The following is a 15,205-nucleotide window of genomic DNA, read 5'->3' as shown; positions in this document are numbered from 1 at the left end:
AGCTTGTCTGACCAATTCATGCACCAATTTCAGGACTAAATTAGTCACATCATCGATCGGGCGTGCACTTGGCAGCACCGATTTCCGTCCGATTTGATTATAATTGAATCGGATGATCGATTGGCCCCCAAGTCCCCTAATGTATGGCCACCTTTATGGATTATCCATAAATATATGGTAACATTTGTAACAGTCATGGATCCATTGTTAAAACTGTTGTAGTCAAATTGGTTTATTTTGGAGGGAAACCGTTGCCAGATCATGTGTATGTTGGAGGGAATCTGCCAGATTACGTGCATTTTGTGTGAAATGCTGTCAGCTTATGTATATATTGGGGGGAAACACTATGGCGGTGCTCAAACTTCCTCCGTAGGAGCACTTGTAAGGCTGCTAAGGTCATGTATGTTGGGTACCACTCATGACCGAGCCCATGTTCTTTTGCATTGCCACACCCATTTTGCAGCTGCATGGGGCGTCACTCTTCTCCTGTCACTACCTCTGGCTGCAGCTGTGCCATCACGCCTCTCCTATCACTACCTCTGGCTGCAGCTGTGCTGTCACTCCTCTCCTGTCACTACCTCTGGCTGCAGGTGTGCTGTCACTCCTCTCCTGTCACTACCTCTGGCTGCAGGTGTGCTGTCACTCCTCTCCTGTCACTACCTCTGGCTGCAGCTGTGCCATCACTCCTGTCCTGTCACTACCTCTGGCTGCAGGTGTGCTGTCACTCCTCTCCTGTCACTACCTCTGGCTGCAGCTGTGCCATCACTCCTGTCACTACCTCTGGCAGCAGGTGAGCTGTCACTCCTCTCCTGTCACTACCTCTGGCTGCAGGTGTGCTGTCACTCCTCTACTGTCACTACCTCTGGCTGCAGCTGTGCCATCACGCCTCTCCTGTCACTACCTCTGGCTGCAGCTGTGCTTTCACTCCTCTCCTGTCACTACCTTTGGCTGCAGGTGTGCTGTCACTCCTCTCCTGTCACTACCTCTGGCTGCAGGTGTGCTGTCACTCCTCTCCTGTTACTACCTCTGGCTGCAGCTGTGCCATCACTCCTGTCACTACCTCTGGCAGCAGGTGAGCTGTCACTCCTCTCCTGTCACTACCTCTGGCTGCAGGTGAGCAGTCACTCCTCTCCTGTCATTACCTCTGGCTGCAGGTGTACTGTCTCTCTTCTCCTGTCAGTACCTCCTGGCTGCAGGTGTGCCGTCACTCCTCTCCTGTCAGTACCTCTGGCTGCAGGTGAGCCGTCACTCCTCTCCTGTCACTACCTCTGGCTGAAGGTGTGCTGTCTCTCCTCTCCTGGCACTACCTCTGGCTGCAGCTGTGCTGTCACTCCTCTCCTGTCTACCTCTGGCTGCAGGTGTGCTGTCACTGCTCTCCTGTCACTACCTCTGGCTGCAGCTGTGCTGTCACTGCTCTCCTGTCACTACCTCTGGCTGCAGCTGTGCTGTCACTCCTGTCCTGTCATTACCTCTGGCTGCAGGTGAGCCGTCACTCCTCTCCTGTCACTACCTCTGGCTGCAGCTGTGCCATCACTCCTGTCACTACCTCTGGCAGCAGGTGAGCTGTCACTCCTCTCCTGTCACTACCTCTGGCTGAAGGTGTGCTGTCACTCCTCTCCTGTCACTACCTCTGGCTGCAGGTGTGCTGTCACTCCTCTCCTCTCACTACCTCTGGCTGCAGCTGTGCTGTCACTCCTCTCCTGTCACTACCTCTGGCTGCAGGTGTGCTGTCACTCCTCTACTGTCACTTCCTCTGGCTGCAGCTGTGCTGTCACTTCTCTCCTGTCACTACCTCTGGCTGCAGCTGTGCTGTCACTCCTCTCCTCTCACTACCTCTGGCTGCAGCTGTGCTGTCACTCCTCTCCTGTCACTACCTCTGGCTGCAGGTGTGCTGTCACTCCTCTACTGTCACTTCCTCTGGCTGCAGCTGTGCTGTCACTTCTCTCCTGTCACTACCTCTGGCTGCAGCTGTGCTGTCACTCCTCTCCTCTCACTACCTCTGGCTGCAGCTGTGCTGTCACTCCTCTCCTGTCACTACCTCTGGCTGCAGGTGTGCTGTCACTCCTCTACTGTCACTTCCTCTGGCTGCAGCTGTGCTGTCACTTCTCTCCTGTCACTACCTCTGGCTGCAGGTGTGCTGTCACTCCTCTCCTGTCACTACCTCTGGCTGCAGGTGTGCTGTCACTCCTCTCCGCTCACTACCTCTGGCTTCAGGTGTGCTGTCACTCCTCTACTGTCACTACCTCTGGCTGCAGCTGTGCCATCACGCCTCTTCTGTCACTACTTCTGGCTGCAGCTGTGCTGTCACTCCTCTCCTGTCACTACCTCTGGCTGCAGGTGTGCTGTCATTCATCTCCTGTCACTACCTCTGGCTGCAGGTGTGCTGTCACTCCTCTACTGTCACTACCTCTGGCTGCAGCTGTGCCATCACGCCTCTTCTGTCACTACCTCTGGCTGCAGCTGTGCTGTCACTCCTCTACCGTCACTACCTCTGGCTGCAGCTGTGCCATCACAACTCTCCTGTCACTACCTCTGGCTGAAGGTGTGCTGTCACTCCTCTACTGTCACTTCCTCTGGCTGCAGCTGTGCTGTCACTTCTCTCCTGTCACTACCTCTGGCTGCAGGTGTGCTGTCACTCCTCTCCACTCACTACCTCTGGCTGAAGGTGTGCTGTCACTCCTCTCCCCTCACTACCTCTGGCTGCAGCTGTGCTGTCACTCCTCTCCTGTCACTACCTCTGGCTGCAGGTGTGCTGTCACTCCTCTCCTGTCACTACCTCTGGCTGAAGGTGTGCTGTCACTCCTCTCCTCTCACTACCTCTGGCTGCAGCTGTGCTGTCACTCCTCTCCTGTCACTACCTCTGGCTGCAGGTGTGCTGTCATTCATCTCCTGTCACTACCTCTGGCTGCAGCTGTGCTGTCACTCCTCTCCTGTCACTACCTCTGGCTGCAGCTGTGCTGTCACTCCTCTCCTGTCACTACCTCTGGCTGCAGCTGTGCTGTCACTCCTCTCCTGTCACTACCTCTGGCTGCAGGTGTGCTGTCACTCCTCTACTGTCACTACCTCTGGCTGCAGCTGTGCCATCACGCCTCTTCTGTCACTACCTCTGGCTGCAGCTGTGCTGTCACTCCTCTACCGTCACTACCTCTGGCTGCAGCTGTGCCATCACAACTCTCCTGTCACTACCTCTGGCTGAAGGTGTGCTGTCACTCCTCTCCTCACTACCACTGGCTGCTGCTGTGCTGTCACTCCTCTCCTGTCACTACCTCTGGCTGCAGGTGTGCTGTCACTCCTCTCCTGTCACTACCTCTGGCTGAAGGTGTGCTGTCACTCCTCTCCTGTCACTACCTCTGGCTACAGCTGTGCCGTCACTCCTCTCCTGCTACTACCTATGGCTGCAGCTGTGCTGTCACTCCTCTCCTGTCACTACCGCTGGCTGTTGCTGTGCTATCACTCTTCTCCTGTTACTACCTCTGGCTGCAGCTGTGCCGTCACTCCTCTCCTGTCACTACTTCTGGCTGCAGCTGTGCCGTCACTCCTCTCCTGTCAGTACCTCTGGCTGCAGGTGTGGTGTCACTCCTCTCCTGTCACTACCTCTGGCTGCAGCTGTGCCGTTACTCCACTCCTGTCACTACCTCTGGCTGCAGGTGTGCTGTCACTCCTCTACTGTCACTACCTCTGGCTGCAGCTGTGCCACCCATAACAACTCTCCTGTCACTACCTCTGGCTGAAGGTGTGCTGTCACTCCTCTCCTCACTACCTCTGGCTGCTGCTGTGCTGTCACTTCTCTCGTGTCACTACCTCTGGCTGAAGGTGTGCTGTCACTCCTCTCCTCTCACTACCTCTGGCTGCAGGTGTGCTGTCACTCCTCTCCTGTCACTACCTCTGGCTGAAGGTGTGCTGTCTCTCCTCTCACTACCTCTGGCTGCAGCTGTGCCGTCACTCCTCTCCTGTCACTACCTATGGCTGCAGGTGTGCTGTCACTCCTCTCCTGTCACTACCTCTGGCTACAGCTTTGCAGTCACTCCTCTCCTGTCACTACCTATGGCTCCAGCTGTGCTGTCACTCCTCTCCTGTCACTACCTCTGGCTGCAGGTGTGGTGTCACTCCTCTCCTGTCACTACCTCTGGCTGCAGGTGTGCCATCACTCCTCTCCTGTCAGTACCTCTGGCTGCAGGTGAGCCGTCACTCCTCTCCTCTCACTACCTCTGGCTGAAGGTGTGGTGTCACTCCTCTCCTGTCACTACCTCTGGCTGCAGCTGTTCCATCACTCCTCTCCTGTCACTACGTCTGGCTGCAGGTGTGCCATCACTCCTCTCCTGTCAGTACCTCTGGCTGCAGGTGTGCCGTCACTCCTCTCCTGTCAGTACCTCTGGCTGCAGGTGAGCAGTCACTCCTCTCCTCTCACTACCTCTGGCTACAGGTGTGCTGTCTCTCCTCTCCTAGCACTACCTCTGGCTGCAGCTGTGCTGTCAAGCTTCTACTGTCACTACCTCTGGCTGCAGGTGTGCTATCACTCCTTTTCCTGTCACTACCTCTGGCTGCAGCTGTGCTGTCACTCCTGTCCTGTCATTACCTCTGGCTGCAGGTGAGCCGTCACTCCTGTCCTGTCACTAGCTCTGGCTACAACTGTGCTGTCACTCCTCTCCTGTCACTACCCCTGGCTGCAGGTGTGCTGTCACTCCTCTACTGTCACTACCTCTGGCTGCAGCTGTGCTGTCACTCCTCTCCTGTCACTACCTCTGGCTGAAGGTGTGCTGTCACTCCTCTCCTCTCACTACCTCTGGCTGCAGCTGTGCTGTCACTCCTCTCCTGTCACTACCTCTGGCTGCAGGTGTGCTGTCACTCCTCTCCTGTCACTACCTCTGGCTGAAGGTGTTCTGTCTCTCCTCTCACTACCTCTGGCTGCAGCTGTGCCGTCACTCCTCTCCTGTCACTACCTATGGCTGCAGCTGTGCCGTCACTCCTCTCCTGTCACTACCTATGGCTGCAGCTGTGCTGTCACTCCTCTCCTGTCACTACCTCTGGCTGCAGGTGTGGTGTCACTCCTCTCCTGTCACTACCTTTGGCTGCAGCTGTTCCATCACTCCTCTCCTGTCACTACGTCTGGCTGCAGGTGTGCCATCACTCCTCTCCTGTCAGTACCTCTGGCTGCAGGTGTGCCGTCACTCCTCTCCTGTCAGTACCTCTGGCTGCAGGTGAGCCGTTACTCCTCTCCTCTCACTACCTCTGGCTGAAGGTGTGGTGTCACTCCTCTCCTGTCACTACCTCTGGCTGCACCTGTTCCATCACTCCTCTCCTGTCACTACGTCTGGCTGCAGGTGTGCCATCACTCCTCTCCTGTCAGTACCTCTGGCTGCAGGTGTGCCGTCACTCCTCTCCTGTCAGTACCTCTGGCTGCAGGTGAGCCGTCACTCCTCTCACTACCTCTGGCTGCAGGTGTGCTGTCACTCCTCTACTGTCACTACCTCTGGCTGCAGCTGTGCCATCACGCCTCTCCTGTCACTACCTCTGGCTGAAGGTGTGCTGTCACTCCTCTACTCTCACTACCTCTGGCTGCAGCTGTGCTGTCACTCCTCTCCTGTCGCTACCTCTGGCTGCAGGTGTGCTGTCACTCCTCTACTGTCACTACCTCTGGCTGCAGCTGTGCCATCACGCCTCTTCTGTCACTACCTCTGGCTGCAGCTGTGCTGTCACTCCTCTACTGTCACTACCTCTGGCTGAAGGTGTGCTGTCACTCCTCTCCTCACTACCACTGGCTGCTGCTGTGCTGTCACTCCTCCTGTCACTACCTCTGGCTGCAGGTGTGCTGTCACTCCTCTCCTGTCACTACCTCTGGCTGAAGGTGTGCTGTCACTCCTCTCCTGTCACTACCTCTGGCTACAGCTGTGCCATCACTCATCTCCTGCTACTACCTATGGCTGCAGCTGTGCTGTCACTCCTCTCCTGTCACTACCTCTGGCTGTTGCTGTGCTATCACTCTTCTCCTGTTAATACCTCTGGCTGCAGCTGTGCCATCACTCCTCTCCTGTCACTACTTCTGGCTGCAGCTGTGCCGTCACTCCTCTCCTGTCAGTACCTCTGGCTGCAGGTGTGGTGTCACTCCTCTCCTGTCACTACCTTTGGCTGCAGCTGTGCCGTTACTCCTCTCCTGTCACTACCTCTGGCTGCAGGTGTGCTGTCACTCCTCTACTGTCACTACCTCTGGCTGCAGGTGTGCTGTCACTCCTCTCCTGTCACTACCTCTGGCTGCAGGTGTGCTGTCACTCCTCTCCTCTCACTACCTCTGGCTGCAGCTGTGCTGTCACTCCTCTCCTCTCACTACCTCTGGCTGCAGGTGTGCTGTCACTCCTCTACTGTCACTACCTCTGGCTGCAGGTGTGCTGTCACTCCTCTCCTGTCACTACCTCTGGCTGCAGGTGTGCTGTCACTCCTCTCCTCTCACTACCTCTGGCTGCAGCTGTGCTGTCACTCCTCTCCTCTCACTACCTCTGGCTGCAGGTGTGCTGTCACTCCTCTCCTCTCACTTCCTCTGGCTGCAGCTGTGCCACGCATAACAACTCTCCTGTCACTACCTCTGGCTGAAGGTGTGCTGTCACTCTTCTCCTCACTACCTCTGGCTGCTGCTGTGCTGTAACTCCTCTCCTGTCACTACCTCTGGCTGCAGGTGTGCTGTCACTCCTCTCCTGTCACTACCTCTGGCTGCAGCTGTGCTGTCACTCCTCTCCTCTCACTACCTCTGGCTGCAGGTGTGCTGTCACTCCTCTACTGTCACTTCCTCTGGCTGCAGCTGTGCTGTCACTTCTCTCCTGTCACTACCTCTGGCTGCAGGTGTGCTGTCACTCCTCTCCTCTCACTACCTCTGGCTGCAGGTGTGCTGTCACTCCTCTCCTCTCACTACCTCTGGCTGCAGGTGTGCTGTCACTCCTCTCACTACCTCTGGCTTCAGGTGTGCTGTCACTCCTCTACTGTCACTACCTCTGGCTGCAGCTGTGCCATCACGCCTCTTCTGTCACTACCTCTGGCTGCAGCTGTGCTGTCACTCCTCTACTGTCACTACCTCTGGCTGCAACTGTGCCATCACAACTCTCCTGTCACTACCTCTGGCTGAAGGTGTGCTGTCACTCCTCTCCTCACTACCACTGGCTGCTGCTGTGCTGTCACTCCTCTCCTGTCACTACCTCTGGCTGCAGGTGTGCTGTCACTCCTCTCCTGTCACTACCTCTGGCTGAAGGTGTGCTGTCACTCCTCTCCTGTCACTACCTCTGGCTACAGCTGTGCCATCACTCCTCTCCTGCTACTACCTATGGCTGCAGCTGTGCTGTCACTCCTCTCCTGTCACTACCTCTGGCTGTTGCTGTGCTATCACTCTTCTCCTGTTAATACCTCTGGCTGCAGCTGTGCCGTCACTCCTCTCCTGTCAGTACCTCTGGCTGCAGGTGTGGTGTCACTCCTCTCCTGTCACTACCTCTGGCTGCAGCTGTGCCGTTACTCCTCTCCTGTCACTACCTCTGGCTGCAGGTGTGCTGTCACTCCTCTACTGTCACTACCTCTGGCTGCAGCTGTGCCACCCATAACAACTCTCCTGTCACTACCTCTGGCTGAAGGTGTGCTGTCACTCCTCTCCTCACTACCTCTGGCTGCTGCTGTGCTGTCACTCCTCTCCTGTCACTACCTCTGGCTGCAGGTGTGCTGTCACTCCTCTCCTATCACTACCTCTGGCTGAAGGTGTGCTGTCACTCCTCTCCTGTCACTACCTCTGGCTGCAGGTGTGCTGTCACTCCTCTACTGTCACTTCCTCTGGCTGCAGCTGTGCTGTCACTTCTCTCCTGTCACTACCTCTGGCTGCAGGTGTGCTGTCACTCCTCTCCTCTAACTACCTCTGGCTGCAGGTGTGCTGTCACTCCTCTCCGCTCACTACCTCTGGCTGCAGCTACTCCTCTCCTGTCACTACCTCTGGCTGCAGGTGTGCTGTCACTCCTCTCCTGTCACTACCTCTGGCTGAAGGTGTGCTGACACTCCTCTCCTCTCACTACCTCTGGCTGCAGCTGTGCTGTCACTCCTCTCCTGTCACTACCTCTGGCTGCAGGTGTGCTGTCACTCCTCTACTGTCACTACCTCTGGCTGCAGCTGTGCCATCACGCCTCTTCTGTCACTACCTCTAGCTGCAGCTGTGCTGTTACTCCTCTACTGTCACTACCTCTGGCTGCAGCTGTGCCATCACAACTCTCCTGTCACTACTTCTGGCTGCAGCTGTGCCGTCACTCCTCTCCTGTCAGTACCTCTGGCTGCAGGTGTGGTGTCACTCCTCTCCTGTCACTACCTCTGGCTGCAGCTGTGCCGTTACTCCTCTCCTGTCACTACCTCTGGCTGCAGGTGTGCTGTCACTCCTCTCCTGTCACTACCTCTGGCTGCAGCTGTGCCACCCATAACAACTCTCCTGTCACTACCTCTGGCTGAAGGTGTGCTGTCACTCCTCTCCTCACTACCTCTGGCTGCTGCTGTGCTGTCACTCCTCTCCTGTCACTACCTCTGGCTGCAGGTGTGCTGTCACTCCTCTCCTATCACTACCTCTGGCTGAAGGTGTGCTGTCACTCCTCTCCTGTCACTACCTCTGGCTGCAGCTGTGCCGTCACTCCTCTCCTGTCACTACCTCTGGCTGCAGGTGTGCCGTCACTCCTCTCCTGTCACTACCTCTGGCTGAAGGTGTGCTGTCACTCCTCTCCTCTCACTACCTCTGGCTGCAGCTGTGCTGTCACTCCTCTCCTGTCACTACCTCTGGCTGCAGGTGTGCTGTCACTCCTCTCCTGTCACTACCTCTGGCTGAAGGTGTGCTGTCACTCCTCTCCTCTCACTACCTCTGGCTGCAGCTGTGCTGTCACTTCTCTCCTGTCACTACCTCTGGCTGCAGGTGTGCTGTCACTTCTCTCCTGTCACTACCTCTGGCTGAAGGTGTGCTGTCTCTCCTCTCACTACCTCTGGCTGCAGCTGTGCCGTCACTCCTCTAAAATGGGCGTGGCCATGACATTGTATGGGCGGAGCTAACGTAATGATGTAACAGCGAGGCATAAGAAAGCAGTGTTTACGCCATGATGTGGACAAACGAGACTTTGTATCATGGGTGTGCAGAAACTGTGTGATGCTAATAGTATACCGTAACCACAAAGCAGCAAACATAGCCATCTATGACCATTAAATAATAAATGCAGTAACAGTTACCCCGGACACCAGAAAATAAACGCAATAGGCAACATGTCAGTATAAAATAAATGCAATGCGGGCAAACATGTCAGTACAAAATAAACGCAATGCGGGCAACATGTCAGTACAAAATAAACGCACTGCGGGCAAACATTTCACCAGAAAAGAAACGCACTGCGGGCAAACATTTCACCAGAAAAGAAACGCACTGCGGGCAAACATTTCACCAGAAAAGAAACGCAATGCGGGCAAACATTTCGCCAGAAAAGAAACGCACTGCGGGCAAACATTTCGCCAGAAAAGAAACGCAATGCGGGCAAACATTTCACCTGGAAAAGAAACAATGCGGGCAAACATTTCACCTGGAAAAGAAACAATGCGGGCAAACATTTCACCTGGAAAAGAAACAATGCGGGCAAACATTTCACCTGGAAAAGAAAGCATTTACTCACCTGGCAGAAGTGTCCGGCCTCTGGCGCGCTGCTCCGTCCCGGGACCGTCTTCCTCCTCCTGCTCTGCTCTCCCGCGCTGACAGGGCTACGGCAAGATGGCGCCCGAAGCCCTGTACTAGTGACACAAATAGGTCTCCAGTACAGGGCTCCGGCAGCCATCTTGCCGTAGCCCTGCTCGCCTGCCGGTGTCGGAAACAGACACCGGAAAAGGAGGCTGGAGCGGGGCTGCGGGCAATGAACTGGCACGGCGTCTATAGACGCCGCTGCCAGTTCATTGAGGAGAGAGTGGCCAGAGTCCCGAGGCCGGGACGTCCCGCTGCTGAAAGCGGGACGTTTCCCGGGACCTCATTAAGCCTGGGACAGCGGACCCCGAATCCGGGACGTGTCCCGGGCAATCCGGGACGTCTGGTCACTCTACTAAAGCTGGCCATACACTGGCCCGATTTGCCGCCGTTTCGACAGCAGATTCGGTCACTGGGATTGAATCTGCTGCCAATCGTTTGCGCTACACGCCAAATTTCAATCCATTTCCTCCGGTCCCGTCGATCGTTCCGTGCGGAAAATTACTGCCGATCGCCCGCGGGTAGGGAGCGCGTCGCTAGCGGCGTTCGAGTGCCCGACGACCGACGCACTCTGGCTGCAGGTGTGCTGTCACTCCTCTGTTAGTACCTCTGGCCAGGGGCGTAGCAATAGGGGTTGCAGAGGTAGCGACCGCATCGGGGCCCTTGGGCCAGAGGGGCCCCGATGGGCCCTGCCTCAATTACAGTATTAGCTCTCTATGGGTCCTGTGCTCATAAAAATCACTTCTATAGATACGTTGCATAGTGGTGATCATTAACAAGCTATTCCCCATCCCCTTCTTGTACCTGACACTGTAGCTGCCATTGGCAGGTTTTGGTGCACCGTATCAATTGTTATGTGTAGAGTGCTTGGGGGGCCCCATTGTAAAACTCGCATCAGGGCCCACAGCTCCTTAGCTACGCCACTGCGCTCTGGCTGCAGCTGTGCTGTCACTCCTCTCCTGTCTACCTCTGGCTTCAGCTGTGCTGTCACTCCTCTCCTCTCTCTCACAATGTGTGTGTGTGTGTCTCCTCATGGTTGGTGGTCTGTGGGGCAGAGGGTGGCTGTGTGCTTTTTTTAAGTGAGAAAGGGTTTCTGAAAATTGACTATTTGGGTGTGTTAAGACGTGTGCAATTGGTGGCACTATTAGTTGGTTGGAGAGGGATCGTTCCTATGACAGTATCCTTTGTGTGTGTGGTGGGCCTGCTGTATGTGATTATTGCTAACAACAATGTGGGGGAGGGCAAGCTTTCTTTATAACTGATACAAAGGCCTTAGTCGTCACAGATTGCCCAGAGGAGCCGATAGTCGTATCCCTTGGAGTGCCTTGAATGTTTCAAGTAATTAACTGTAAATACTTCTATACTTTTGTACATTTACATAGAGTTTGCCGCTAAAGCAGAATTGCAAGCACTGTGCACACTATGCTGTGGTACTGCTTCTACCATGCGCTGGCAACTTGCGCTCACAACTTACTACCGTCCGCGGGTCAAGTGGCTTACTGACGCAATCCAAACCCACTTTGATTGGCCCAATAGGCTGCCTATCAAGTTTCAGACAGCCTACTGGGCCAATCAAAGTGCTGGGATCGCGTCCATTATAGCAACTGGACCTGCAGGGGCTCATGGTGTATTTAGTGGAGCGGCTAATCGTCAAAAGGAGCGTATGAAAGTTACCAGCACAATGTTAGAGGTGCTACTGCAGCATAGCGTGTGATGTTTTTGCACTCCTGTCATTTTGGCTGCGCTGCTTCCGCTTCACAGGTTGTTAAATCAACCTCAGTGCCTCACCCAAGACAATTGTATTACTTGTTTGTTTTGCTTGTAAATATGTTTTTTTTTTTTCAACAGGTCAAGTTTCACTTGTTCATATCGTTCTTAGTTGTTTTTAAAAAAGTTGTACAATGTTTTTTTTTTTAGATGTACACTTCTAGATTTCATTTTTACCTTACAAAGAAAACACTTTGGCTTTGTTCTCCTTTGCAGCAGCCCATTTCCATCAGAGCACAAGTCAGTCTTTAGCCTATATTTCTCCCAGGGCGATGATGTAAAAACCGTGGCCTCCTCTCCCGCCACCCACCCACACCTAACATAGTTTTGCTCTTTTTATGTTCAATATTGTTCTTCCAGCAATGTTACTGCCGCACAACCCATGGGATTTTATTTATCATTCTAATTAGAAATCTTGTGGAAAGAGACCACATTTTTAATAAAACAATCGATAGGATGGGGCACAAAAATTTTAGAAAGGTGGCGTTTTTTCCAATTGGAGAATCTAAAAGTGTATATTCAAATTTAAATAACAAATAAGACAATTAAAACAGCCATTAGTAGATCGCCCAGGGCCGGCCCGCCCATGAGGCGAGGTGAAACTTTTGCCGCCCCGTGGGTGTGGGGGCTGCCCGAGCTGGAGGGGATAGCGGGCAGGAAGGGGGTATTGGGCCTAGCGGCGAAGAGCAGAGGACGGGGGACCCAGGCGAGGGAGGGGGGGTCCGACCCCCCTCCCCGCCTCTAGGCCCAATACCCCCTTCCTGCCAGCTATCCCCTCAAGCTCGGGCGGCACCCCCCCCCCCCCCACGGCCAGGAGAGGGGGGGTGCGATTTCTTTCAAGATTGCCTCAGGCGGCAAAAAGTCTAGGGCCGGGCCTGGGATCGCTTAACAGGGATCAGAAAGGATTTTTTTCCCCCATGCTATACTTATATTGTCCTTTTAGTGTGTCATGGGTTTTTTTTCGCCTTTCTCTGGTTCAATTCTTATTTTTTTTTTCTTTTTTTCAGGGTTTCCATATTTGTCTATTAAATTTTCCAAATTACATTGTAATGACATGTTAGATGGTTTGTGTTAGTGTTCTGAATAAATCTATTAGAAACCCTCAGAATCTGTGTTTCTGTGTAAATTTGATCACAACATGAATATAATGGAGAATATATATATATATATATATATATATATATATATATATATATATATATATATATATAGTAATTCTAGATATATACTGTACATTCTAGATAGATATCTAGAATGTACTGTATTTTCCGCCTATAAGACGCACTTTTCTACAACAAAAATGGGGAGAAAGTCCCTGCGTCTTATACGGCAAAGGCAGGGAATCCCCAAATTCTGAACACCCGCCGATACGAAGCGCTGCCACGTCGGGGATTCCCTGCCTGTGTGCGTCCTCGTCTCCTCCTCCTGTCTAACCACCTGTCACTTCTGTCCTCGCCATGGTTTTCCTGTCCGCCAGCAGTGAAATCAGCTGCAGCCAGTAGCATATAGGCAGCCCCGGGTCCTCACAGCTAGGGAAGAACGGAGAACAGGGGCCAGCAGGACATGGAGCGGGGACAGTGGAACAGACCGCAGAGCAGGGGACAGCGGCATAGCACTAAATAGGTGAGCTTCGGGCCTTGGCCAGCCACATGTAGTCAGAACGCGTTCTGGCCGGCCAAAGTCCGAAATTGTGCAGCATTTTGTACATTGGCCGCATCAGGCAGCCACTTCGCATTGTGACCGGCCAGAACTTGAAGTGGCCAGACTTCGGGTTCTGGCCGTAACATATATAAAAATAATCCGGTGTACACATCAGATATATACAGTCACAATCAGATATGTTTATCTTACTTTAAAAATATGGGGGCTGCTTTATTGAAGCAGGACAAGTAACCATTTTTTGATTGGTTTATTTCATTTTTGTGGGCTATACACAGCTATTGCTGTATATATAATTTATGATGACTATTATCTGAGAAATAGAACATTTTATCATATTTTCTATTTTAATTACAGTTTAAATTCATTAGGCGTCTGAGTCGGTGCATTCTACTTCGCGTATTGGAAAACCAACAGTATTTAAAAATGATAATACAAATAAAGCTTGACCTTTTATTAGGTAGTAAATATTTAAAACAATTAGTAATCAAGCATTTCAGCCGCATCAAAATCGTTGCCATAATAAAACCCCTTGTAAATTCCCTGAGGGTCTGGAAAAGTGTTTTGCACACTTTTTACGGTGCAAGATGGGATTGGACGCCTCCTCCCTTTCCCAAGATAGCCATAAATCCATGACGCAAAAGAACGATATGCGGTTCTATGGAGTTTTCTGAAAAATAAAAAATTGTAGTTAATGAAGAGTACACTTCTTTAAAGATTAGAAGAGAACTGTAAAGGTAGCCATACACTGGTCGATTTGTCATTAGATCGACCAACTGACAGATCCCTATCTGATCAAATCTGATCAGAGAGGGATCGAATGGCTGCCTTTACTGCAAACAGAGTGTGAATCGATTTCAGCCTGAAACCGATCACAATCTGTTGAGCTGCTCCTGCCGCCTGTCCTCCCCCCCCCCCCCCTGTATATATTACGTGAAGCTAGCTCCGGGTCCTCTTCTCCGCGCTGCACCGCATCCCAGCATCCCGCACCACATCCCAGCGTACACTGTGTCACTCCGTGACCAGGAAGCTCAAATACAGCACCCTCTATTTGAACTTCCTGGTCACTGGAGTGACACAGGAAGTTAAGCTAGCCATACACTGTACGCTGGGATGGAGCAGGAACAGAGTGGTGCAGCGTGGAGAAGATGCCCGGGAGCCAGCGTCAGGTAATGTATACCTGTACCGGATCGGCCGCCGCTAGCGACGCGCTCCTTACCCGTGGGTGATCGATGGTAATTTCCCGCACGGCGCGATTGATGGACCGATCCAATTTCGGGAGGAAATCGGATCGCGGGTGCGTTTAGCACGAACGATTGGCAGCAGATTCGATCCCAGTGATCGAATCTGCTGTCGAACGGTGGCAAATCGGGCCAGTGTATGGCCAGCTTAAGGATAGAGATTAGTTACCTGTGATATACATCGGCAGGAGGATGAGTTGTATTGTTTGGATGAGTCCTAAAAAGAGCTTCCACAATAATTGGGTTTGTGCAAAGGTGATGAAAGTCTGAGATTTGTGTAATACATTGTAAGTCATCAGGTATGATAAGACTTGATGTCCTCAGCATCCTGGCAGCAGATGCTTTCTAAGTCCGTTGGCATGGAAATACAGTTTCCACATAAACACCAGTTGCTGTTCCCAATTCTACCTGTAACTGGTGCATGGTCAGATGTTGATGCCTCTGACCCTTGATTGTCTGTCTGTAAGGGCCTTCTTGGATTGAATGGGAAGCTGCAATCTTCATCAAAACATGGGAAAGTAGCGTAGATCTCGTCCATAACCATTTGTGTCTAAATTAAGAAAACACACACATTACACTCTATAAAAGTACTAAAATTGATATAGACTTTGCAAATGATAAAAATAGCAAAATAATTAAACGGGTATAAAAATACTGTTTGTGGCCAACAAGATCCTTCCATTCATTCAGGTTTCCGAAGCAATTGAATTACCTTTCTAAACCACTATACATTTTTTCAACCACAATTGTCATTTTCACTAAATTAGGATCTCTTCTGCTCCATGCTTGTGGTGCGTTTCTACTTTTTGGCGAAGGGTTAAGG

Source organism: Hyperolius riggenbachi, chromosome 8 (genome assembly GCF_040937935.1).
Source record: "Hyperolius riggenbachi isolate aHypRig1 chromosome 8, aHypRig1.pri, whole genome shotgun sequence".
NCBI classification, from domain to species: domain Eukaryota; kingdom Metazoa; phylum Chordata; class Amphibia; order Anura; family Hyperoliidae; genus Hyperolius; species Hyperolius riggenbachi.
This window is presented reverse-complemented; position numbering follows the sequence as displayed.